The 25,785-nt window shown below is 36.5% G+C and overlaps 1 long non-coding RNA gene across 2 annotated transcripts in view; it reads right to left on the bottom strand.

Moving 5' to 3' along the window:
• The window catches only part of LOC102134290 (uncharacterized), a 253,831-nt gene that overhangs the window by 128,603 nt on the left and 99,443 nt on the right, over nucleotides 1-25,785 (bottom strand). For both annotated transcript variants that reach the window (XR_012427059.1, XR_010582739.1), the window contains exon 2: nucleotides 21,323-21,479. This is a non-coding gene — a long non-coding RNA (uncharacterized lncRNA). The remainder of the gene's footprint in view (nucleotides 1-21,322; nucleotides 21,480-25,785) is intronic.

The following is a 25,785-nucleotide window of genomic DNA, read 5'->3' on the forward strand; positions in this document are numbered from 1 at the left end:
GCAAACTATGGGAAGGTAAACATAGAGGGAAACTAATGGAAGATAAGGGCTATCTTAACAATATTTTGTGTGTCTGCAGGTTCTTCTTGGCACTGATTTTCTGCTTTCTTTTAGCAATAAAACGTCCCTTGGAGAGGGGATTTATGGCACTCTTTATTTCTCAGAAGTCTGCTTTTACCCAGCTAAGGGAAGCTCTGGGAAGGTTTCTCTGTGAATCTGTAGAATCTCAAATGTCTTCAGCTCAAAATAATTCTTCTGCCCCGAAAAAAAGGCACATATTAAAATAGTATATTCTGATTCCCTTTAGGACATATCTCAGAATATCTTCAGAAGAACCAGAGAGACAGGTGTATCAGGTGTCAATTTGCTCCAGAATTTTTGGCTGAAAGAAAATTTGGAAGTGGGGTTGTTTGAGGAGTCCCTGGTAAGGAATGAAAGTGAGCAGTGAAGAAAGGACAAGTGGGTGGTACAATATCTGTTAAGGACCCAGATTGATCTGGCTCAAATCAAAATCTGGAATATGACCTTATGGAATAAAAAGTGCAGACAAAAGTTGGAGGAGGTTTTTTCCTGGAGAAGTTGTAGAACATTGAAATACAAGCAATGCTGCTTGAATGACCAGACAACAAGACACAGAGTGAAGAAAACAAAGCCCTATCAAATTGCGGACTCCCCAGGATACAATGCAGCTTTGTCATCCCAAAGCTTTTGTATAAGTCAGAGTTTATCAAAGACACAGAATCAATAGGATACATAATATACAGGGAGAAAGAGATTTATAAAAGTTGAATCACATGGTTACACAGGCTGAGAAGTCCTATGGTCTACTGTTTGCAAACTGGAGAAACAGGAAATCTGGTAATAAAATTCAGTCAACGTTTGAAGGCCTGAGAATCAGGTGGCTGATGGTGTAAGTCCTGATCTGCATCCAAAAGCCTGAAAAACAGAAGCACTGATGTCCAAGGACAGGAGTGGATAGATGTCTCAACTCAAGCAGAGAGAAAAAATTTGCCCTTTCTCTGACTTTTTGTTCAGGTCAGGTCCTTACTGGATTGGATACCTGTCTACACTGGTGAACGAGGGTCCTTTACCATTGATCCAGGCATCTCTTAACCCAGTCAAGTTGATACGTATAACTAACCATTACAGACTTCTAGCCTGATGAGTTGAAATAGTGCAAATAGCTTCTGGAGATCTAATGTATAGCATGATGACTATAGGTAACAATACCGTACTTTGCAAGAGGACAGGTCCCCAAATGAGCTTCGGTGACCAGATCTTCCCCTTCGTGCTTGCGATTCTTGGGTAGAATGTACTGAGACTGCAACATCCTGAGATAAGGAGGAACTGTCCAGAACAGCTAAGGCTTTGTCCTTGTCGCTCCTAGAAAAGGGTGTCCTGACCCTCGCACACTCATGTGAGAATAAAAGACAGAGTAGAGTGCTTTTGGGGTTGCTCAGCTGTGGTGTAAAATGCTGGTGATACTTCATCCATTCTGTGCAGCTTTTCTGAGCTTTGGGGGACTTGGTCACCATGGATCCTAGCCTTCTGTTGATTCTTTCTGCCTATGTATGAATCATGAAGTTGCTTTGTCTCACTTGAGTGTTCTGTCTCACTGGTCTCATAAATCTCATAGCTAGGTTTGTGTAAAACCTTCTGCCAGAGGAAGCTTAGCAGAAATTAGCAAAGTGTTTAAAGTTCTCCCCTGGGATTGGTAACCAGTGCATGGAATACTCCTCCCAGGGACTGATAATGGTGCACAATATCCTACTTAGCATACTGAAAACTTGAAATTACTAGCAGGGTAAATCTTGTCATTTCCAAAAAAAGTAATTATGTGAGGTGACAGATACATTAATTATCTTGATTTTGGTGATTATTTCATAGTATGTACCTCTATCAAATCAACAATTTGTATACCTTAAATATATACAATGAAAACAATGTATCTCTTAAAGACAAGAGCTTCTTGGGAAATGAACACACCACCATTATCATACAGATAAACAGAAATCAGTCCTCTGTTTTTAATCAATTTATTTTTAAATCAAATATCTAATTATTCAAATTCTCTCAACTGTATCAAGATTGTCTCTTGTTTTACATTTCATTTGAGTCAGAATTTTAATAAATCTCACACTTTGCAAAAAGAAAAGAACTAAATATCAAGCGCTTTTAGATAATTCCAATGCCCACTTTATTTTCTTCTTTCGGTTGGTCCACATGGATATTGTATCTAATTCAGAATATAGAAGTAGTGAGGTTGGTTTAGACCAAGTAAATGAGAAATTTTTGGAAAGTGGTTGGCACATTCATTATGACAAAGGAATTCAAATATTATTATAATATTAGTAACCCTGTTAGAACTACATTTGGGGACACTGGAAATACCAGTCAGTGCCACAGCAGCAAGTTGCAGTTGGGTTATAAGCAATATAATCTCTGAAGTAGCAAATTAAGCTGGCAATACTGCAATTATTATTTGCATAGTTTTCTAATATATACTCAGGTGCCAATGTGTCTTATGCAGTATTTGGCTTTCCTCTTTGGTTTTGGTATAGAAGAGATTTTGATAAATGCTGCAGAGCACACCTTAGCAAGTAAGTCAGAAATGAAACAATGAATTTGAATGGAGCAGGGACCAGAGTAGAAAAATATGTTTCTGAGACAATGAATGCCAGTTTGATCCTAGAAAGTTAATAAACAGGCCTTAGATCATAACTAAGAAGGTCCCAAATCCTTCTTTGTGTCAGTGACAGCATCAACTTCTGTTCAGGTTGATTCCTTCTTCCTTTTATATTCTTCGTTTGGCATAAATGTAAAAATGTGTCCTCTCTCACTTTTTGTGTTTAGGGTTACATTGCTAAAATTACATTCTTAACTACATTTTCTGTAACTTTCCATTTCAGCAAATTCACAGCATTGATATTAACAAATATAAGATTTTGAAATCTGCTTTTTGAACCTATGACCTGAAATTATATTTTTAGGTAGTCAGTATAAATAACATTAAAATTTTACGAACTACCAGGCCTTTTTTTATTGTTTGTTGTCTCATAATTACTCATTTTTAAAATTAGGTCTAGAAAATTATATTTAGCTGGCACTGTTGAATCGCTTTTCCTTTTTGCCAAAGAGTTTCTTGTGCAGACAAAGAAATTTTATTTCCAAATTATCTAAATGGTATACTTCATGTTCATCTATGCACTGTTCTGTAGCTGTGAAGCACCATACTTCTGAATAACAAAAAGAGAATATGTTTTCTACTAATCCATGTGGCAAAAAAATCTAAGGGGTTGAACAAATACAGTGACTGTGCTAAGCAAAGTGTTTGAAACACTTCTACTTAGTCAGAAAATGTCTATCCATTTGAATATCACCTTTCTCTTGCACACATATATTAGGACTTTGTTTCCCTGGGATTTCAGAATAAGTAACAACAAGGCATCAGGTGATAAGTGACAGAAAAAGTCACCATGGTGGGTGATACGGTTTGGATTTGTGTTCCCAGACAAGTCTCATGTTCAATTGTAATCCCCAGTTTTGGAGGTGGGGCTTACTGGGACGTGACCGGATCATGTGGGCAGTCTCTCATGGTTTAGCACCATCCCCCTTGGTGCTGTGGTTGCAATAGTGCATTCTCATGAGATCTAGTTGTTTAAAAGTGTGTTGTACCTCACCTCATCCTTTTTTCCTCCTGGTCTGGCCATGTGAAGTGCTCCCTCCTCCTCTGCCTTCTGCCATGATTCTAACTTTCCTGAGGCCTCTCCAGAAGTGGAGCAGATGCCAGCATCTTGCTGCCTGTACAGCCTGTGGAACCACGAGCCAGCTAAACCTCTTTTCTTTATAAATTACAATGGACTAATACACTGGGCATCCCAGGGCCATCACGACAAGACATATCTAACAATACCCCTACTGTTTCAGAAAACATGTATTGGCCATATGTACAGCAGCTTACTTCAGGGACATCTAAAAGGCAGCACAGAGCCCCTGATGACTTCTAAGTAACAGAGAGGCCATGAATTATGCTTTGGTTATCTTTTGCCGCACAAAAAAATTACCCTAAAATGTAGTCGCTTAAAACGGCAATAATAATATATTATTTCACACAGGTCTTTTGAGTCAGGAATTCAGCAGTAGGGCGCTCCAGCTCGATGTCTCTCATGATACTGCAAACTTGTTAGGGCTGCAGTCATCTGAAGTCTGAGTGAAACTACAGAATTTACTTCCTAGACGGCTCACTCACATGGCCAGAGAGTTGATGCTGGCTATTGTCTGGGGGTTTCAGTTTCTATCCCCTTGGGCTCTTTTACATGGCTGCTTGAGCATCTTTATGGTATGGTTATTGCCTTCCCCCCAATACACGTGACCAAGGAGACCAAGGAAGAAGTTATGAGGCCTTTTATGATCTTGCCTTAGAAGTCATACAATGTCACATTCACTGTGGTCACACCAACTATCTCCGATTCATTATGGGAGGCTAATAAATGTATGCATATCAGCAGGAGAGAATCACTGGAGGCTACAAAGGAGGCTGGCTAAGATTATCTAAAGGTTTTTATACCTCATAATTTTTTAATTTAAATTTTAAGTGTTTAACCGTGAAAATGTAGAGCTGTTTAAAATAATAAAAATTTGTACCACATGTACTCTTATCCGTAAGTCAGAAGGAGTATATCTTCTAATGTCTGCCCTACTCATCCCTTTGCTGGCAAAAAAGAAAGAGATATCTATAAATTAAAAATGTATATATCACACAGTACACAGTGTTCTGCAACACACACTTAAATTATATTTAGTGAGATAATTTAAAAGCATTACAGAAAGTTTGGTTAATCCTAAAATAGTCACCACTCATAATGCTATATAACAGTGCTGCATTTTTATGTGCTTGCAATAGTTGTTTATATGAATAAATATATTATTTATATGATGATAGTAATAATGTACATATAATTTTACATCCTAACATTTTGCTTAAAATTCACATAATATTTCCATGTTCCACAATTATTATATTAACTGCATAAAACTTTGAGGATAATGGCAAAATTTGGTGTAGCCATATTAGGGGAATACGTGGATTGATTTAAATTATTAGTCAATAGGAATTCATTTGACCACCAAACTATCTCACTAGTTTCTCCTCTAACAACATAGAATATTTATCTAATATACAACAGTTTTATATAAATACTTTTATTTAGGTGCGGTGGCTCAAGCCTGTAATCCCAGCACTTTAGGAGGCTGAGATGGGCGGATCACGAGGTCAGGAGTTCAAGACCAGCCAGACCAAACCCCACCTCTCCTGAAAATACAAAACTTAGTCGGGCGTGTGGCCGGAGCCTGTAATCCCCACTACTTGGGAGGTTGAGGCAGGAGAATCGCTTGAAACTGGAAGGTGGAGGTTGCAGTGAGTGAGATTGCACCACTGCACTCCAGCCTGGGCGAAAGAGCGAAACTCCATCTCAAAAAAAAAAAAAAAAAAAAAAAAAAAAAAAATGCTGTTACTGCATTTAAATAGTAATCTAATAGATAATACTCTGATCATGTTGTAATATAATTTTATAAAATTGTTACCCCTTAATAAGCTTTCTTATTTCCAGCTGTTGAAAACTTCATAAAATATGGCATTATTTGCTTAATCGTATTCATACATATTTTTATGCAAATTATAATTTTAAATCTCAGATATTTTCTTAACTTGCTGAATGATAATCATAAGGGATTCTCAATTTAATTGGGAAGACAAACAGCACATGCTATAGACAAATGAGAGAAACAAGAGACTTGATGTCAGCAGGGAAGAAGTAGTGTAGTAAGGAAGAAAACTCCCAACTTGATCTAATTTAGAGCCCAGAAGAGCTTTAGGAATGTCTCAGAATTAATTTTTCTATTTATCCAGAGTGAAAGGAGACAATTAAGGTTAAGAAAAATAAAATGTAAATGAACAGATTTTTCTTTTGTCCTAAGCAATATTCTAACCAGATTCCTAATAATCAAAGGCTTATAAAGGCAAATTTAGCATTAAAATATTTTATACTTCTTTCACATGTAAAGAAGAAAAGATGATCTGAGGCTGCATATTTAACTTTCAATTATAAGATAATGTTTAAATTAAAATACAAATGGATAATCATCAAAACATGTCAAACTTGAAAATTAGATATTGAAATTAACATGATGTATTATCATTACTGGTTTATATGCCTTTCTTCTCCTATTAACCTGGGAATTCCATCAGAGGAAGATTAATCTTGTATTCCTGTCACCAAAAACAGTGTCTGACACATAAACACTCAAGAAATGCTTGCTAAATTGATTTTTTTAATTGTCTCCTAATTTGAATGAAAGTAGGAATTCTCAGCTGACTGAATATAAAACTTGACTTTTTCTCCTATACTACTACTTTATTCTTTTAATTTTAAAATCTTCAATGTTCTGACTTTGGTTGCCGACAAGTTTAGTCATCTCCTGTAATTGATTATGTTACAGGATGTTTCTGTTATTACTTCCCATAATTAATTTGAAAGTATATCAAGCCTTACATTCAAGAAAACAAATATATATGTGTGTGTATATATGTGTATATTCATAAACATATATATGTTTGCTTAACATTCACATAATGTATATGCATAAGCATATATATACACATATATATACACACACATATGTTTTCTTGAACATTAGTCTTGATATACTTTCAAGTTAATTATGGAAAGCAATACCAGAAACATCCTGTAACATATTCAATGTGTGTGTGTATATATATGCATAAACATATATATACACACATATACACACGTATGTATGTGTGTGTATATATACATATACTTGTATGTGTAGAAAGCATACATACATATAGATAGATATATGGATGGACACGTTAGGAGCTTTAATAAAGTCGAATGAAAACCACCCTCTCTCACACATGTTTAATCTCACTCTGAAGTCAATCTACTTTAAATGTTTATGGTTTTAGTTCTTTAGGTGGCTACTTCTACTTCTCTAAATAATATCCTTTTATTGCTTTTATCAGATGTGTTAACTTTAGACAATATTTATTAATTTCTAATCATGAAGTATTAGAAAGGGATTTATTATATATGCATTTCTCCTCACACTGTTTCAGAGTTACATACTATTTTCAGTTGTTTCACTAATGACCTTTGGAACTTTAACTGATAGGCCTATACTTCTATTTCTTGTTTCTTTAACTTCAGTTAATATCTTGACTCCCTGTTGGGAGAGAAAGTCTTCCATAGGTTTCTCGTGCTACACATCCTATTCTGTTTACCCAGCAGGCAAAATCCTGACTGCTGTTTACTAGGATTGTACTTACAGGGAGTGACCTTGACAGTGAGGTGATGTCTCCTTTTGGGGCAAAGAGCAGTCTTGCTTAATATCTCCTATGAAAGATGTGGAATCACCAAGCTCAGTATTCCTCACTGATGACACAATCCCACTGTGTATGCATCATCATGCCAGATCCATTGTGATGGTTGATTTTTGGTGTCAACTTGACTGGATTAAGAGATCATCAGATAACTGGTATTGTTCATTCTCATTGTATCAGTAGGCACCAAGCCCATCCCTCTTCTACTGACAGGGAAACTCAGGTGGTTTTGCTTTAAATTTGAATGATTGGGCTTTCCCAGGTGTTTCTGTGAGGGTGTTTCCAGAAGAGATTGGCATATGAATCAAGGACTGAGTGGGGAAGATCCACCATCTATGTGGGCAGGCCCCATCCAATAGACTGGAGGTCTAGATGGAACAAAAAGATGCAGGAAGGATGAATTCTCACCCTCTCTTTTCTGGAGCCAGGATACCCTTTTCTTGATCCAGAACAGCCGTTTTCTCCTTCCCTTAAATGTCAGAATTCTAGACTCTCTGAGTTTTGACTCCAAAACCCACACTACCCATTCCTGGGACTTTCAGGACTTTGGTCTCAGGCTGAGGAATACACTCCATGGTCTTCCTTGGTTCTGAGGCTTTCAGACTTGAACTGAGCCATGCAATGGCTCTACTGATTTTCCAGCTTGCAGATGGCCTATTATGGGACTTAACAGCCTCCATAATCAATTAAGTCAATACTCCTAATAAAATCCTTCTTCATACATTTCTCTCTCTTGTGGAAGAGAGATGTATGAAAAGGGATCATCATCCATCTGTCCCTCTGTAGAATCCTGACTAATATATTCATCCACATATCACTTTGGGGAAAAGGAAAACTGTCCCAAACATAATACTCATGCTGTTTGCTGTGCTGTGAATAATAAATCTGTTTGTCTCTGATCCAGGAGTCTTGGGTTTTCTGCCAGCATCTTTGAAACAGTAACAAGCTAACTTCACTTGTAAGTAGGGTAAAATCTAATCATAAACCCAGCATTTCCATCTCCTTAAACTAATGTGAGATGAAACTAATCTCTCTGTCCTTTCTTAAGCCTCTTTCAAATCAAATCTAGTCTCAGGCAATTATGCTCTAACTTTTATATTATCAAGGATTTTAACATTTACTTCCATAAACTTTAATTTAATTTTTTGTGCTTAGTCCTAAATTGACTATGTAATCTAAACTCCAATAAAGAGTTTACATTATTAATAACAATTATATATTTTGTGTTCTAGAATTTTATGTCTTTCTCCATGGGTCCAAGATCCCACACCCTGAACCACCCTAAAGAGGCTATTAATTGAATCAAGAGTCCCTTCAGGGTGAAGAATTGACCCTCCTCTGAAGGAAATCAATTATTTCTCTGATTTTTTTTTTTTTTTTTTTTTTTTTTTTTTTTGCATTTTCTGTGTTCTGTCTTCCTCCTCCTTTGAGTTAGATGTTATAGTGACCACTCACCTATTCACCTATTTTTGACTTCTTGGTTTCTGCCCTACAGTCTTAGAAATGTGCTTATATTCTATACTTTTAATTGAACTTTATATTTATTTAGCATCATTTTTAATCTATAACAACTCTTTCTTGTTCTAATTGAAGCTTTTAGAAAATGTCTTCTCTTTCTAAAATTATTTCTTTTTCTCTTAAGGTAGTTCACATTTTATTTTTAATTTTTTTTTCTCTTTCATATTGACTTTTCTTGATACATCTGTGGTTTGGGATGTACTGTGGGATGCCACCAGTCCTTTTCAGGACTGAGGATTTATTCCCCCAGTTGCTCTGATGGTTGTCACCTGAACACTCACTCGGTTGTCTCGCTGGTTAGACTGCTTCAGCGAGGGGGTTCCACCTGGCCAAAGGTTATGTGCTTTTCCCAGGGCAGCTCACATCTGATGTCTGGTCAGCAATGGAACATAAAGCCCCCAGAGTCCTTGCCTTGAAAGCTTCAAAGTGTCATCCCAGCCTCAGAGTTCCCTGCAGGGTCAGCAGTGTCCTCATATCACAGCCCAGCTTCACCCTGTACCAAACTTTGCTTTCCTTTTCTTGCCCTACAGGTGCTGATCTCAAGAGCACTCCCTCATAAGCTTCCTGCACAATACTCGGTCTTAGAGTTGGGTTCAGGAGAAATCCAGCCTCCAACATGTGATTGTTGGTTCACCCATAGTTTAAGAATTAAAATTGGGAGTCAGTACGAGCTCACGCTGCCATTACATAAAAGAGTAGGTGTGTCTATAATCGTCTACCCCAACTGGGAAACATTTCCGGGAAGTCTGTGAGGAATCTCGCTGGCTGGCTTCAGCTTAGGGTAAGTGGGCTCGGAGACTACTTTTAGATGTGTAAACCCTGTCATGCCAGAAAAAGTAGGGCTCTACTTTTGAGCACAATAAATACTATAAAGGTCTTAGCTTTCCTCCAAATTATTTTTAGATAATGTGTTATTGTTTGTTTGTGATATGCTTGGTAGTATATCCCTGGGAGACAGAAGAATCAATCAATATTTCTATATAAAGAAAGTCAACTATCAATTTTAACATTTTTATATTTTTATTTTTTTGAAACATTATGTGAATGTTAAGCAAACATATATGTTTATGAATATATATACACATATATACTATTTTTATTTTTTTATATTTTTATTTTTTGAAAAATTTTTATATTTTTATTTTTTTATTTTTTTATTTTTTTGAAAAAATTTTTATTTTTATTTTTATATTTTTATTTTTATTTTGTTGCCCAGGATAGAGTACAGTAGTGTAATCACAGCTCACTGCAGCCTCAGCCTCCTTTCACCTCAGCCTCCTGAATAGCTGGGTCCACAGGTGCATATCACCACACCCAGGTAATTTTGTCTGTGTGTGTATTTTTTTGTATAAACATGGTTTTGTCATGTGGGCCAGCCTAGTAAACTCAAATATTTATCTCTTTCTATACCACAATTATTTCCTAAAGGTTTTCCATGTTTCTCCCTGCTCCTGGAGACCCTTCTAGAATATTCTGGGAGCTGATGTCCTCTGATCTGTTTTCTCCAGTAATACTCTCCCATGTTCTTTCTAATTTCCAGAAACATGTTGAAATATTCCATTTCCTGATGGTGACCTCTTACTATATCATTCATTGTATTTAGCTTATATTTCTGTATTTTTATTTCAGTGAGCTCTACAAAAGGATTAGATGTGAAAAAGCACCCAGTCTTCCATCCTAAACTGAAACCACTCTCTCAATTTAAACTCAAATTACTGTACTTCAATGAGATTTCATTTTTTTTTTTTCTTACATTGTATGGCATATATAGAATGTGGTGGCACTAGCACAATCCAGAAAATCAGGAGGCTTGAGTTCAAGCAGCATTGGGCCAAATCACTTCACTGGGTCTCTTTTATCTTTGTTCAAAATGTTCATTCAAGGAAAATTATTTAAAATTTAAAGTATACTTTTAAATATATGTGATCATTCCACACTTAGATACAAAACTATGGTGAAAAGAATAAACAACAAAATCAAGCCTTAAGTTTTCATAACAACTGAAAACTAATATTCTATTTCAGTGCTTATTGTGGATACCAGATTTGAATGCCATTCAGAGGCCTCCTAGAAGTATTTAGTTCTAACAGCTTTACTATGTAAATTGCAATTGGCCAGTTTTCTGGGGAAATCACTCCTGTGTGTTGGTCCTTTAAATTATCCCTGGAGTTTGCTTTGCTTTGTGTGTCCATGAGCCAGTTATTAATGTGTCCTCAGGAACTTAAACTTTCTTTAACGGCATCTGTTTTTTATTCACAAGTGAATTTATGCATTCACATATGATTTGGTGCAGAAGAGGGGCATTCCACAAGCTTCATTTGCTCTTGATTTGGGCACCTCAAATATGTTCTAGCCAGATTCCCTATTACATGGCAATTAAGCTTATTTTTATGAATATGAGTCATCTGCAATTTATTGAACATAACATGGAAACAAATTACTTTAAAAAATGAGCAAAATTGGATCACAGGTCAGATATGAATAGTCTTTATAGTCTTTCTGGGAACATTTTTGTCATTTAATAATTGAAATGTCTAGTATAGTTCTAGCCTTTTAAATGTTATTCATCTATATTGAATCTACAGGGGACAAACTGCGAAATTTCTGTTCCAGTATATTTGCTGCCAATATTAAAGCTTTAGATTTTTACCGTGAATAGGCAGGATTTCCACATAACTAGAAATAGACGGTGTTATAAAATTCCATCAACAGGAACTTGTTTATGAGCTGATAGGGACTAATAATGACCTCTTAACAGTGTGACAGCAATAACCATTTTGGGCTCTCAAATTTCCTTCATAGGAACATCTTTGCATATTCATTTCAATTGAATGTGAGAATTATTTTTCTAAAACGGTCAAGTAGGAAATATGTAGAAACATTCAGTGCCTTCATTTTAAGGAAACTATGAAACACAGATAATCTTAAAACTGTAGGACTGAATGAGGACTTCTTGGTTATCTACTTCCAGATCTCCTATCAAAAGTCCATGATGGACACTCAAAATCATTTCTAACTTTGACATTTAAAAGTAAATTTTATGTCCAAATAGAATTTGCATTTTTACAATTTATTTAGTTTCTTTAATTATGCTATTGATTGTGGAGCCAAAATTAGGTTTGGAAACTGGCTCCATGACTTAGTAAGTATGTGGCCCTGGGTAAGGTCATTATTCACACTGTGCTCAGTTTTCTCATCTGTAAAATAGAGATACTGATGACACCTACCTCACAGAGTTGATGTAGAAATTAAAAGACTTCTTACACATTAAGTACTCACAAAATGCTGATACATAGCATACAATAAGTGTTTGCTATAATAACAATAATTATTACTATCATGGCAAATAAAGAGCATTTTTTTCATTTACTTCATATTTTCATTTATTAAATCACTTTGACTTTTTCATTTCAAAATTAGTACTCTGATATCTGTAACTTTCAATGAAATCCTAGTAATTTCCAAATATTTAATCATGCTAATTTTATGCAAAATAATGTTCATTTAGTGAATTCTACATGTCAAAACTTACATAAAACAATATGGGGACAGTAATGACGAATTTGGAGCTATCTGCCCCCAGGGAGCTTATCAGTTAGACTGCTAGCCACATAAATAGAGACAAATGGAGTATATGGACAGTTCTTTACATTCGGTATAGAGAAGAAAGGGATAAAATTCCACTACATTAAATAGGAAAGAAAGGTGGCATTTGGGATGGAGCTTTGAAGGATGTGAAAGATTTCAAGAGACAGAGAAAAAAGGAAGACCATTCATAAAGGATGAGAGAAATGAGAAAATGCGTATAATAGAAAGCAACATTGTACTGAGGTGAAGGCATGGCATCTGGTGGTTTAATCAAAATTGTATTCAGAAATATTTAAGAGAGAAAAAGATCTCATGGTCACAAGATTAATTCTTATTATTTTAATGCAACTCATGTATGTAAATTATAAGACTAGTTTGGGCACTACCTGCTATAATTTATATACAATGATTAAACTTTTACAAATTAAACAAAATGAAAACTATAAAACTGGTAAAATTTCTATCAAGTATACAACTGCAATGTAAGAAATGGTGTTGCGTGCTCTTGTAAAACACTGCTCAAAGTGTAAAAATTTAGAGCACAGGTCCTTCTGAATTTGCCCTATGTATTACCACATGCCTTGTGAAAACTCAGTACTTGCATTATTCTTCTATACCAAAACAACCTGGGCACCCTTGATCACAGAGCACACAGGGACATCATTTGGCAATCACTGATGCTATTACATTCTATACATATTAACCCAATTTCTCTTTTTTTAATGTTCTCATAACATTTAAAGTAGTCCTACTTGATGTCAATATAGTTGTAGCACAAATGCAAATAAAGCATGAAAATAATACAATAATTGATCCTAAATATGATTACATATACATGTATACAGAGGGAAAGGAAGTAGGACCCCCAACGGCTGGGAGCTGGGAACTGGCCTAGCACCTACCGCTAGGCCATGGATCCTCTTATTGAACATAAATGATTTCACAGAACACTGGTATCAGAAAAGGCTCTCTGTTACCATGGTGGAACAAGACAAAAACAAGACCCCTTCATAATCATAACTGAACACAGATAATACAAAATAAACACCTATTAAAAAAACACAAAAATGATCAATACGACCCTCTCACAACTAACATTAGTGACTGCTGGCTCCTCACCAGAGTTTTAGCTTCTCTCCGTTCCTCCTGCATCTCAGATAAAACTTATTAAGATACCAAATCACAGAATTGCCCCCACTTTCTGGAAGCACTCAATCCAAAGCTTCCCTAGATGCCACCCAAAATTCTGACACACGTCTAACCCTAACCCTCATCCTCCTAACATTCCCTTACCAGTTTCCATGTTGTGTGGTCTCACCTACTGCAAGAAACACCAATAAACAGAACTTTGTTCAGCAACAGATATGTTTGTTCCTGATGGTCTGTGACTATTGTCCATCGAACATGTAGATGGATAGGTATATAGATAGGTTAGACAGATATACAATATACTTCCATATATTTACACATACATTTGTTTTCATACAAAGATTTTAATTCTCTTAAAACTTTGAATAACAGAGGGCAAGAACATAAATACTTAAGAGATGTTAGTTTGACATCATGTCACTGATGGACTTAAAGATCAATGGACAGGCAACCCTTAAAGAGAAGGGGCAGAACTAAGTGTAGAAAAGTTAGTGGTTTATTTACACTATTCATGCAAAGTTTGTTTCCCGATACTTTTCTGTAAGTATTTTCATTTCCATTTTAACTCTCCTTTTCTTTTTTAATAAGTCATTTTAACAGTTAGGCTACAGAATGCTTCCTACACAAAGTATTAAAGTCTTTTTTTTTTAATTTTTAGTCAAATAAAGATGTGTTAGTATTTTATGGAAAATAGGATTTGTGTGACTTTTTTTGACAGGAAGCATACCACTATCTCAGTATGAAAAAGAAACGCAGACATAATCCTCTTTCATTTAAGAACACCAAAATAAGTACAGATCTTTGAAAGATGCTTGATTCATGGAAATCATAGATATTTTACCACCTATTACTCATAGGTAGTAAATGAATCCTGTTCCATACTTGATGATATAACAGTAGCAGTCCATTAACAATTCACATTCTACTGTAGAATATAATGACCCAGACCTTTTTGTTCAACTCTTTGCATTCATTGGTTATCATTCAGATTGTTGTAAATTGTCTTAATTATTCCATGTATATTAATATTTTTGAAGCACTAAATTTGAAATTTAAAATCTGCTACTATATAAAATATCTAAGTAAAACTATAGGCCAGGAGAGAATGATGTTTAAAGTTTGTAGTTGTGTTAAGATAATCAATGTTAACAATTTGGAAAGTACATCGCACTTCTTAAAATGAGTTGGATTACCAAGAGACCTACTAAGTGGTCAAAGTCTAAGTTCCAGAAAGTGGGATCCAGGACATGGGTAAGCACTCAGAAACAAGAGTCTGAAGATATATCATCAAACCCAAAATGTACATTTGTTAGAGAAAAAAAAAAAAAAAGACAACACATTCTATTAGCCAAAAATCAGTGCAAAGACAAGATTCAATATTCTTACTTCAAACAGAATATGGATTGATGGTTACAAAGATTCAAGTGTCAGACAGTCAGTGAATTCAGATGAGCTTTTGTATGTCAGAGGTCTGGTATTGGACAATGGAGGCAATATTAAGAGTTCAAGGAGAGGAAGCATCTTATTAGCAAGATTGGCATGACAGTAACGATGCTAAACCAGAAATAGACTGGTTCTAGATATTTCATAGTCACATCTTGGTGTCTCAGTCAGAACAGCTTTCAAAGTCTGAGTTAGGGCTAAATCTATGTCTGGAGGATAAAAGTGGTCTTGAGTACGATAAACAGGGAGTACAGGGTCAGAGACAGGCACAGCTGTAAAACACAATGAGGAATTTTTATTAAAATAACTATTACAATCACACACACTTTGAATCTTCATTATAAAAGTATTCTGGCTCAGGTGGAAACAGCAAAGATTAATTTGTAATTATGTAATTCAGAAGTAGAGGATTTTACTCACATGTCTCTTAATTAAAATTACCAGTTTACCTGCCTGGCTTCATTTCAAAGTAAGTTGGTATATTATTAACTAAATACCACAGATTTTTCTCTGTCTCATATGTTCTAATAGCAGTGACACAAATTTGGAAAAGACTAATTAGCTGATGCATTAACATATATCTCAGAAGAATAAACTTACCACTTCATTTCCTCAGCCATATGGCTGAGAGATCACACTTGGCATGACCTTTCCAGCGGCGAGGTCAGAATTTCATTTATAAATAGATAATTGGAAATGCATCCATCTGAGCTTCCATGGTGCTAAAGAACTTAAGTTTTTTAGAGAGCTTTTTAAAGACCAAAAGGATAAAAATTGTCTTCTCTCAACACCATATGAGCAGGCTTGGGGGATTCTGGAAATATTTCAGTAAAACTTACATGAAGTTATGTGTGTTTTGTGAGTGAGTGCATGTGTCTTTTTATTTATACTTCTAAATATGAAAACAAGTTGTAGAAAAATGAGTTGAAATATTTGTTTATAAATACCTTATCACAAATGAATTTTGCAAAAACTCAAGTGGTTTTTGAAACAATGAAAATATTTTCCCTTACTTTTGGATGTTCCAAGAATTTATCTACTTCCTTAGGTTTGCCCTCAATCAATGATTCTCAATCCTAGTCACATATTGTAATCACCTTGGAGATTCTATTAAAATGCTGATATTCTGATTTACTCTAATGATTTAGATTTAAAGAGACTAGGGTAAGATCCTGGTACTGTTATTTTTTCAGAAGCTCCTCACGTGATTGTAATGTGTGGTGAAGGTTGAAAACTAGTCTAAATGATAGGTGTGGTAAGCACAGAGATGTACTCCAATCCCAGATGTCCCTCTGAGGAAGGACTCTGTCCAGCTAAAAGAATTGAGATCAGCAGACAGCCTTGAGCTGTTGGCTCCTTTAGATTTGCCTCAAGTCCTAAGAACCACCTTGCCTGAGGTTATGTCTTTCCACAACAACCCACCACAGTGACTGAGCAAAGTGACCATATAAAAGCCTTGCTGGCCGGGTGCGGTGACTCAAGCCTGTAATCCCAGCACTTTGGGAGGCCGAGATGGGCAGATCATGAGGTCAGGAGATCGAGACCATCCTGGCTAACACGGCGAAACCCTGTCTCTACTAAAAAATACAAAACAAAAAAAACTAGCCGGGGGAGGTGGCGGGCGCCTGTAGTCCCAGCTACTCAGGAGGCTGAGGCAGGAGAATGGCGTAAACCCGGGAGGCGGAGCTTGCAGTGAGCTGAGATCCGGCCACTGCACTCCAGCCTGGGCGACAGAGCTAGACTCCGTCTCAAAAAAAAAAGCCTTGCTATAGGAGAAAAACAATGGAAGACACTCTGATGGGCGAAATTTGCTCCAGAGCTTACCTAGTTGACCAAGGTTTGTCAAATCTGTGTCAAAGTTTGACTTCTCCGTCTGCCCTATTCTGTTCCCTTCTCTTACCTTTCACAGAAGTGACAGCCATCTTACACCCCAAACTCCATCTCGGTCCCTGCTTCAGGAGAATCAGTCAGTGACAATACACTCACAGTATACTCACAACTGGTAGTGGAGACCTTTTTATCTACCTCTCATTTTTCCCTTAATGGTTAAACATGTGGGCTTTGAAATTAAAATGTCTGGATTCATATCCCACTTCTCTGCAACTTTGGTACTGGTTATGTACCTCCCTGTGCCTCACTTTTCTCATTTGTGAAATCTAGGTAATTATTATTTGTTTTCTGTAGGATAATTGAGAGAACTACAAAATATAATCTAAGCAAAGTGCTTAACACAGTGTCAAGCATATATTAAATGCTTTGTAAATATTAGCCATTTGCTTGGGAGATTAATTCTATGTCAATTGGATGGGATTATTCTCAACCCTCTCTTAGATTCAGAGAAGGACATGTGACTCAAGTAAACCATTCAAAGTTTTCATCAGGGGTGGGATTTTTTTTTTTAATGCTTGAAGTGTTTTTGTTTTGTTCTGTGTTTCATCTTCCATATGGTAGAATCTGTTCCTGGGGCAGGCCGAATAATAACCCCAAAGATACCTAAGTTTTCATCCCTGGAGCCTTTGGATGTTATCTTATATGACAAAAAGAACTATGCATATGTGATTAAATTAAGCATCTTGAATTAGAGATGTTATCCTGAATTGTCCAAGTAGGCCCTAAGTGCAATCACAAGCGGCCTCATGAGAGGGAGGTTGAGGGAGATAACTTGACTACAGAGAGAAAGAAGGCTATGTGACAATAGAAGCAGATCTGAGTGATGCACTCTGAAGATGGAGGAAGGGGCCACAAGCCAAGGAATGCCAGCAGATGCTAGAAAATTAAAAAGGCACAAATTGGAATCTCCCCTCAGAGGTTCCAAAAGGAACAAGCCCTACTAACACCTTCCCAGTGAAACTGATTGCACACTCTTCTGACCCACAGAACTGTGGGATAATACATTTGTGTTATTTTAAGGCATTAAATTTGTTATAGCAGCTATGAGAACCAATAAAATTTCTTTTTTTTTTTTTTTTTTGAGATGGAGTCTTGCTCTGTCGCTCAGGCTGGAGTGCAGTGACCGGATCTCAGCTCACTGCAAGCTCCGCCTCCTGGGTTTACGCCATTCTCCTGCGTCAGCCTCCCGAGTAGCTGGGACTACAGGCGCCTGCCACCTCGCCCGGCTAGTTTTTTTTTTTTTTTTGTATTTTTTAGTAGAGACGGGGTTTCACCGTGTAGGCCGGGATGGTCTCGATCTCCTGACCTCATGATCCGCCCGTCTCGGCCTCCCAAAGTGCTGGGATTACAGGCTTGAGCCACCGTGCCCGGCCGAGAACCAATAAAATTTCTGACCATATAAACGTGCTTCCCTTTTGAGAGAAGTTCATCATTGCCTGGAAATTGTTGGAAAGCAAGGCCCCACCTCCCTTCATGGATAGCAAGAGTCTTTATTCTGTGAACCAAATGCCTGAAATATTCAGAGGTCTTGATAGTATACTGAGAGACTTATATCAGCTAGCTTAAGCAGATATGAAGTTAATTGAAAGAACTACCAAGAAGTGCATAAAAATATGTTGGTAGGATTCAGCTCAACACAGGTAAATTCTGTCATATAAACTGATTTGTCTACCACCCAGGTAAGAACCTAATACACAGCAGCAGGGAACAAATTTGAACCTCTTATCTAAGAACAACCAGATGCCTGAGGACAGGCTCATGCCTTCAATACCGTCCACCTTCAAGGGAAACAACCTGCCATCACTAGAGGATAAATTGATTCTGATTTGTATTTTATCATTTTGAAGCCATACTAGTTGTAGCCTTATAGTTTGACTACTGTACCATCGTTTTATGCTAACAGCATTGCTTATGACTAGGAAATCATTGTACTTACAAAAGCAGTAAGTAGTTGGGATGGTATTCCAAAGAATCATTGACTTTAAGTGAGAATCAAATAAAATTAGCTGGCTTTATAGAAAAAAAGAATGACATGTGGAAGCCGCAATGAAAGTGCTAGCTTGTAGGGAACACTTTGCTCACCAAGGGTTGCATTCAACCAAAAGCTGGTAATTCCACTTCACTATATTGAGCCTGTTCCTCCAATGGGAGGGCAAGCAGCAAGGAGATTATATTGCAATAGAGTTATGGTTATTGACAATAAAATAGAAAACACATATTGCTACTTCACAATGGAAATTCAGAGATTTCTTGGATTTGATGCTCAGTAGTAACAACTGATGGAAAATTATGACAACCTTATAAAAGTAAGTTCACTGAGGGCCCCCAGATCACCCCACTTAACAAATAATTTAACTCCAAGCAACTCAGTTCTTAGCTCAAGTAAAAGGAATTGTGAAGTACATTGTAGAAAAGAATTTATACATGCCAGTTCTAACCCTCAGATAAAGAAACAAGGACTGTAACTTCTACCTACTTTTTCTTCCTCTTTTATGTGTCATTTATGCATTTAAATACTTAAATTCATCTTCTCTCCATCTCTACTAAAAATGTAGACTATAATAGGTATTTGTCAATTTTTGAAACACAGCATCTGAAAGTATTTTCTATATGAATGGAATTCTCTTTATTTATTTTTAATTTAATTTTTTTTTTGAGATAGAGTCTTGCTCTGTTGCCCTGGCTGGAGTACAGTGACACAATCTCGGCTCACTGCAAGCTCTGCCTCCCGGGTTCATGCCATTCTCCTGCCTCAGCCTCCTGAGTAGCTGGGATTACAGGCACCCGCCACCACGCCCGGCTAATTTTTTTGTATTTTTAGTAGAGACAGGGTTTCACCATGTTGGTCAGGCTAGTCTCAAACTCCCGACCTTGTGATCTGCCTGCCTCAGCCTCCCAAAGTGCTGGGATTACAGGCGTCAGCAACCGCGCCCGGCCCTCTCATTATTCAGACCTTGTTTAGAGGCAGAACCCACTCATTACAAAAGCAGAAGGGGGCACAGAAACTCCTTATCTGCTCTCTGGCAATTAAAACGCAAGCATAAGACCTACACTATTCTACTCTGATACTGCTATTCAGGAATACGTAGAAAGCTTTGTGAGTTTAGTTCAGAAAACAAGAGTTACTTTGGACCAATTTTCTATTGTCCAACACTAGTAGTACCAACAGAAGGCAGTGCCTAGTGGCTTCAAAGCAGCTTCTTCATCCATCCTGTGCTGTGATTTGGGATTCTTAGCCTCTAAAACATATGCTGACTTTTCCTGCCCAGTTTCCTAGATCTCTTATTAATTTGGTGGACTATTGAATATTCATCTAATCATTTGTTTTTCTTATTTACATAAGTTATGGATTAAGCTTCCGTTTTGTAACCAAGAAGCTTGATTGATTCATACAATTGTATAATTTAGCAAGAGTAAATCTCAGGTTCGCAAAATGGCTACTTTTTGCCATTACGTCTGAGAAAGATTATGTCTGAGAAATGGGAGAAGAGTAACAGATAAAGAGAGTGAGAGAAAGCTAAAAACATTATGCCTCAGATCTCCCAGTGCCTGAAGCCATCTGCCAATAGATTTTTTAATTCAATTACATGAGCCAATAAATCCCTCTGTGCACACTCTACCTTTTTTTTTCACTTTTTTATTTTTTCTGCTTAGGCTACATACAGTTCCATTTCTGTCACCTCAAACTGTAAGAATCTCGAACAGTACACAGGTGTTTCTGGGAAGCATAGCACAAATTTTAGAGTTACAAGGACTCCATGTGTTGCCTGCAGCTTATAGATCAGGTCCTAAGTAACTATCCAAAAATAATTTCTCCCACCAGAAAAATGAGGAAAAGTTTGTTCCTGGTAATTTGAGTTTCCTATGTTAGGGTAAAAGGTGCTTATTTTTTCTCAGAATTATCAGAAACATGTCTGAGAAAATGAACTGAAGAAACACATCCAATTAAATGCCTCATCAGATCTAAGAGTCCAAGGTAAGTATCCAAAGCCAACATGAGTAAGACGTCGGAAAAATAAGAATAAGAAAGTGTGGGCTCAAATGAAGAGGCTCAAACATGAGTTTGTTGGTACCAATTCTGGAGCCAAGTTTTCCATTTGCTCCCACAAATGTTTTGCAAGGATGTTGATTGTCCCTGTAAAGGGACTGAGAGCTGGACTAAAAAGTAAACTCACCACAAAAATGTTGATTCTCACTGACTCTTTACAAGTTGTTTTCTATCAAATTATTAAATAATTGACATTATTGGTAATTGTGTTGAAATCTCCTGCTAAGACAGATTGGATTAAAAATTTAAATTCCACAATTCTCAGCAGCAATCATTCTAAATACCTCCAAACCTTTTGGCTCTCATCCATCATCTGGCTCTTCAATCCTCTTCCATGCAGACCTTTTTGCATTATGAATTTTCTTCTATATAGTGTTACTTCTTCCCTCTCCAGTTTTCTGTTTTATATTTCAGTCCTGCTCAGCAAAAGGATAGTCCACCCTACCAAAAAGAGGAAAAGGAAAAAGAAAGGAAGAGGAGTTAATAGTTTTTATTCTGTTACTTATATTTTGGGGGGAACTTGCTTATGTTGTCACTGAAATGTATCTATATATACACCATATACATATACATAAACAGCCTTTCCAAGGCTGGGCTGTAAATATTCACAAGGAATGGGCAATGTTTTGCACCTGGCTTTCATAAAACCATCCTTGTAGAGCAGACTGAGCTCCTGGAGCCAGGGTAAGGCGTTGGTCTGACTCGTGGCCAGTGGGACATTCCTAGACGTCTACAGAGAGGAAGTAATGTATTAATTCTTATATATCCCGCAATACCTGTCACAGCACTTTGTGAATACAAAAATAACAATTTTTAATGAATGAAATTAAGGAGGTATAGTACTTAGCAATTGGCAACTGTTTGAAAACTCAGGTATAGTTTTGCAATGAGGAGTAGACATATATACTAAAAATTTAATTATATTCTTACTTGATGATCATCTAATATTAAGCCCTTTTTTCTGGCTATCTTCTGATTTTATGACATTTATTAGGTGTTAACATGTTTTTAAGAAAAGAGGTATTTTTCATTCTTCATGAGATCATATTGAATTCCTTTGAACCTCTTACCAGTTGTCATGTACAGCCGTATGTCACATGTTTAGTCTTTTTATTGGCTGTCATAGTCAACTTTAATTGGATTTTGAACAAACGACATTTAAACTTGTGCTTTATTTATCCTGGCTGCCTGTAGCTAAGTTAAGGTTTTCAAGGGGTCAGAGCAGTGATTCTCAACTTGCAGCAATTTTGACTCTCAGGAGATATTTGTCAAAGTCTGTATACATTTTTGTTTTATGTTCACAACTAGGGACTGTGGTGCTACTGGCATCTGAGGTCAGGGATGCTGCTAAACATCCTACAATGCACAGGAAAGCCACTACAGCTAAGAATTAGCTAGTTGAAAGTGTGGACAATGCTGAGGTTCAGAGACCCTAGGTTAGGGTAAGGAAGGATGTACAATTGATGCACTGTTGTGATGAAAAATATTTCCTAGTGTAATGGTAAAAGTGATTAAGTATTCAACCTTTTCCTGTCTGTGTTCTCTCGACTCACTATACTAATTTCTATTTAGTTCCAAGATGGATTTTGGCATACTAATTCTAATTAACCAAGTATGACTGCATGTAATTAAAAAATTAGAAAGACACAGGCAGCTCCCAAGTAAAAATAAGGAGAATCTTCCTTCAGATACAAAAGATTAGATTTAACGCTTCAACTGATAGAGGGGGAAAGGTGGAGAGAGAGAACAGAGTGGGAGCATTTCTTAGAGAAGAGTATATTCTCTTTTTGTGATTAGGAAATAAAACTCATCTGCCTAACAAAATTAAATGACTCAAAGAATAAAACACATTACCAAAGTCAACAATTGTGACACCATGGTACAGTTCAATTCATCACTGTACCCTCTTAGATGCTATGTATATATTTAAATATATATTTATTATGTTATATAAATATATATTTATTATATAATATATTGTATAGATTTATTTATAATATATTTATTATATATTATATAGATTTATACATAACATATATAACATGTGTTTATATATATATATATTTTTTGATACGGAGTTTTGCTCTTGTCTCCCAGGTTGGAGTGCAGTGGCACGATATTGGCTCGCTGCAACCTCCGCCTCCTGGGTTCAAGCGCTTCTCCTGCCTCAGCCTCCTCAGTAGCTGTATATATTTTTATTAAGCAGTATTGTCATACCAAGAACAGCATACCAACTAATGTTTTCCACACGTGTCCCTGTATCTAAACGCATATGGCCAGCATACAAAGAAGTCTGCTCTCTTACTATGAAAATGGATGGAAATTTAAACACACTGTTACATTCTAATTTTCCATTCTAGAATTAGCCCAGGCTGAATAATGTGGAAATAAGCATGTTATCAGCAAATGTATAGGCCCATAAGATAAATATGTTTTGCCACAATAAGAATCAATATGTCCGTATTCATCAAACAGCCAAATTAGTTTTATTAGACATTATTTCCATGCCTATAAATGTTTGAGGAATTGTAAGTGGTTTAAAGAATTTGCAAGGTAGCATACATGTTAAGGTCAAAGTATATGGTGCACTGTGTCCTTTCCAATTAAAGAAAAGTATAAAGTTTGCTTTGAATACAGATATTATAAATTTGGAACCTCAGTTGCACACCACCAGATTTTAAAAAACAGATTTTGTTAATTCAATGCACTTATAGTCAAACATCTCATTGAGAGATGCCTTCTTAAAATCCTACACTTGTTTAGTCTTCAAATACCTATTACGATGAACCATGTGAAACTGCCATTTATCTAGGTCAAACTCTGTCCAATATCAACCATTTCATTGGTTTCATCTACACTTCGATGTCACTCTTAATCTCATTCTAATTCTGCTTTTGTCATTATATAATTTGATGTTAACACATAGGCTATTAATTACAAATAGGACTACTGTATATTCTTATATATTGGCCAGATATTTCCTTTTGCCATTATAAGTAGGAGATGAGTGGTGCTGAAGATTGTGATATGTAAGAAAAAGTGAGCAAAGGCCTATTATCTGTTTTGACATTTGTGTAAGTAAATGCCTCTCTGAGCTACTACAATCTATTTTTCAGATGAGTTTATGATAAGCGACTGAAATTTATTATATCTAATTGAAAATTGGCTTAATCACACTGTTAAATTGTTTCTAAAGTGTATTATATTACTGTATTTTTATCTGCATTTATTATAAAGTTTTAAAGGTATGTTAATTTAGTTCTTTCTCTGAAGTCTATAGCATTTTATTCTTTATCTTCTACAGTGTATTTGATTTTCTAACTGTATCCTGTTTACTCAGTCACATAACATTTTCAACTCCTAGATTGCAAGTATTTGAGGATAGGAGGACATCCTCCAACACCAAATAACAAAATGCATAGGTGTCAAAACTAGTTTTAATTAATAAGAGAAGTGAAGGAATTTTTAAATATTAAAACTGTTTTTAATTAATAAAGAAATGAATGAATTAACTACTTTTAAAGACAAGAGACCTAAGGTTTTTACATCCTATTTGATATAGTTTGCATGTTTATCCCCTCCAAATCTCACGCTGAAAAGCAATCCCCAGTATTGAACATGGGGTCTTGTGGAAGTGTTTGGATCACAGAGGTGGTCCTTCATGAATGGCTTGGTGCCATCCCCATGGTAATAAGTGAGTTCTCACTTTGTTAGTTCACATGAGAGCTGATTGTTAAAAAGAGTTTGGGACTCCTCTCATCTCTCTCTTGCTTCCTGTCTCCCCATGTGACACACCAGGTCCCCTCTCTTCTGCTATGACTAAAAGCTTCCCAATGCCTCACCAGAAGCCAAGCAGATGTGAGTGCAATGCTTGTACAGCCTGCAGAATGATAAGGCAAATAAACCTCTTTTCTTTTCTTTTTTTTTTTAGACAGAGTCTTGCTCTATCACCCAGGCTGGAGCGCAGTCGCGTGATCTTGGCTCACTGCCAGCTCCACCTCCTGGGTTCATGCCTCAGCCTCCCGAGTAGCTGGGACTGCAGGCGCCCGCCACCACACCCAGCTAATTTTTTGTGTGTTTTTAGTAGAGATGGGGTTTCACCATGTTAGCCAGGGTGGTCTCGATCTCCTGACCTTGTGATCCACCTACCTCGGCCTCCCAAAGTGCTGGGATTATGGGTGTGAGCCACCACACCCAGCCCAAATAAACCTCTTTTCTTTATAAATTATAATATGATGTGACCAGTCTTAGGTATTTCCTTATAGCAATGAAATATAGACTCACACATTATTCTTTGACACTCACTTAGGATTTTAACTCCTATGGACTTATTTATGGACTTATTATTTTGAGAAAAAGTAATGGACAAGAATGTAAAACAGCACTTCAGTATGTGTGATTTTTAAAGACTGCATTTATGATGGACAATACTGGGATATATTTAAAACTCGATAGAGAGAATGTTATATCAAGGGGAAGTTTTCTCACTCCCCCTCCCCACCTCACCCTCCCGCATTAAAATCCAAAAGAGCAGAGATGTTAAATTAAGAGAAAAGCTCTAAGGTAACCAAGTACAAAGTCAAGAATTTGTCCTTTGTGAATAAAAATGACTAGCTCTCTAGGAGACGTGTAAAAAGACTGCAGATTTATTGGTGGCTAACAAGCTGCATTTTGTCGTAAGTACAGAATCTCTTTTAAGTTATAATTCTCGTTGGCTTTACAATGATTTTCCTGATGTCTAATAATT

Source organism: Macaca fascicularis, chromosome 18 (assembly GCF_037993035.2).
Source record: "Macaca fascicularis isolate 582-1 chromosome 18, T2T-MFA8v1.1".
NCBI classification, from domain to species: Eukaryota; Metazoa; Chordata; class Mammalia; order Primates; family Cercopithecidae; genus Macaca; species Macaca fascicularis.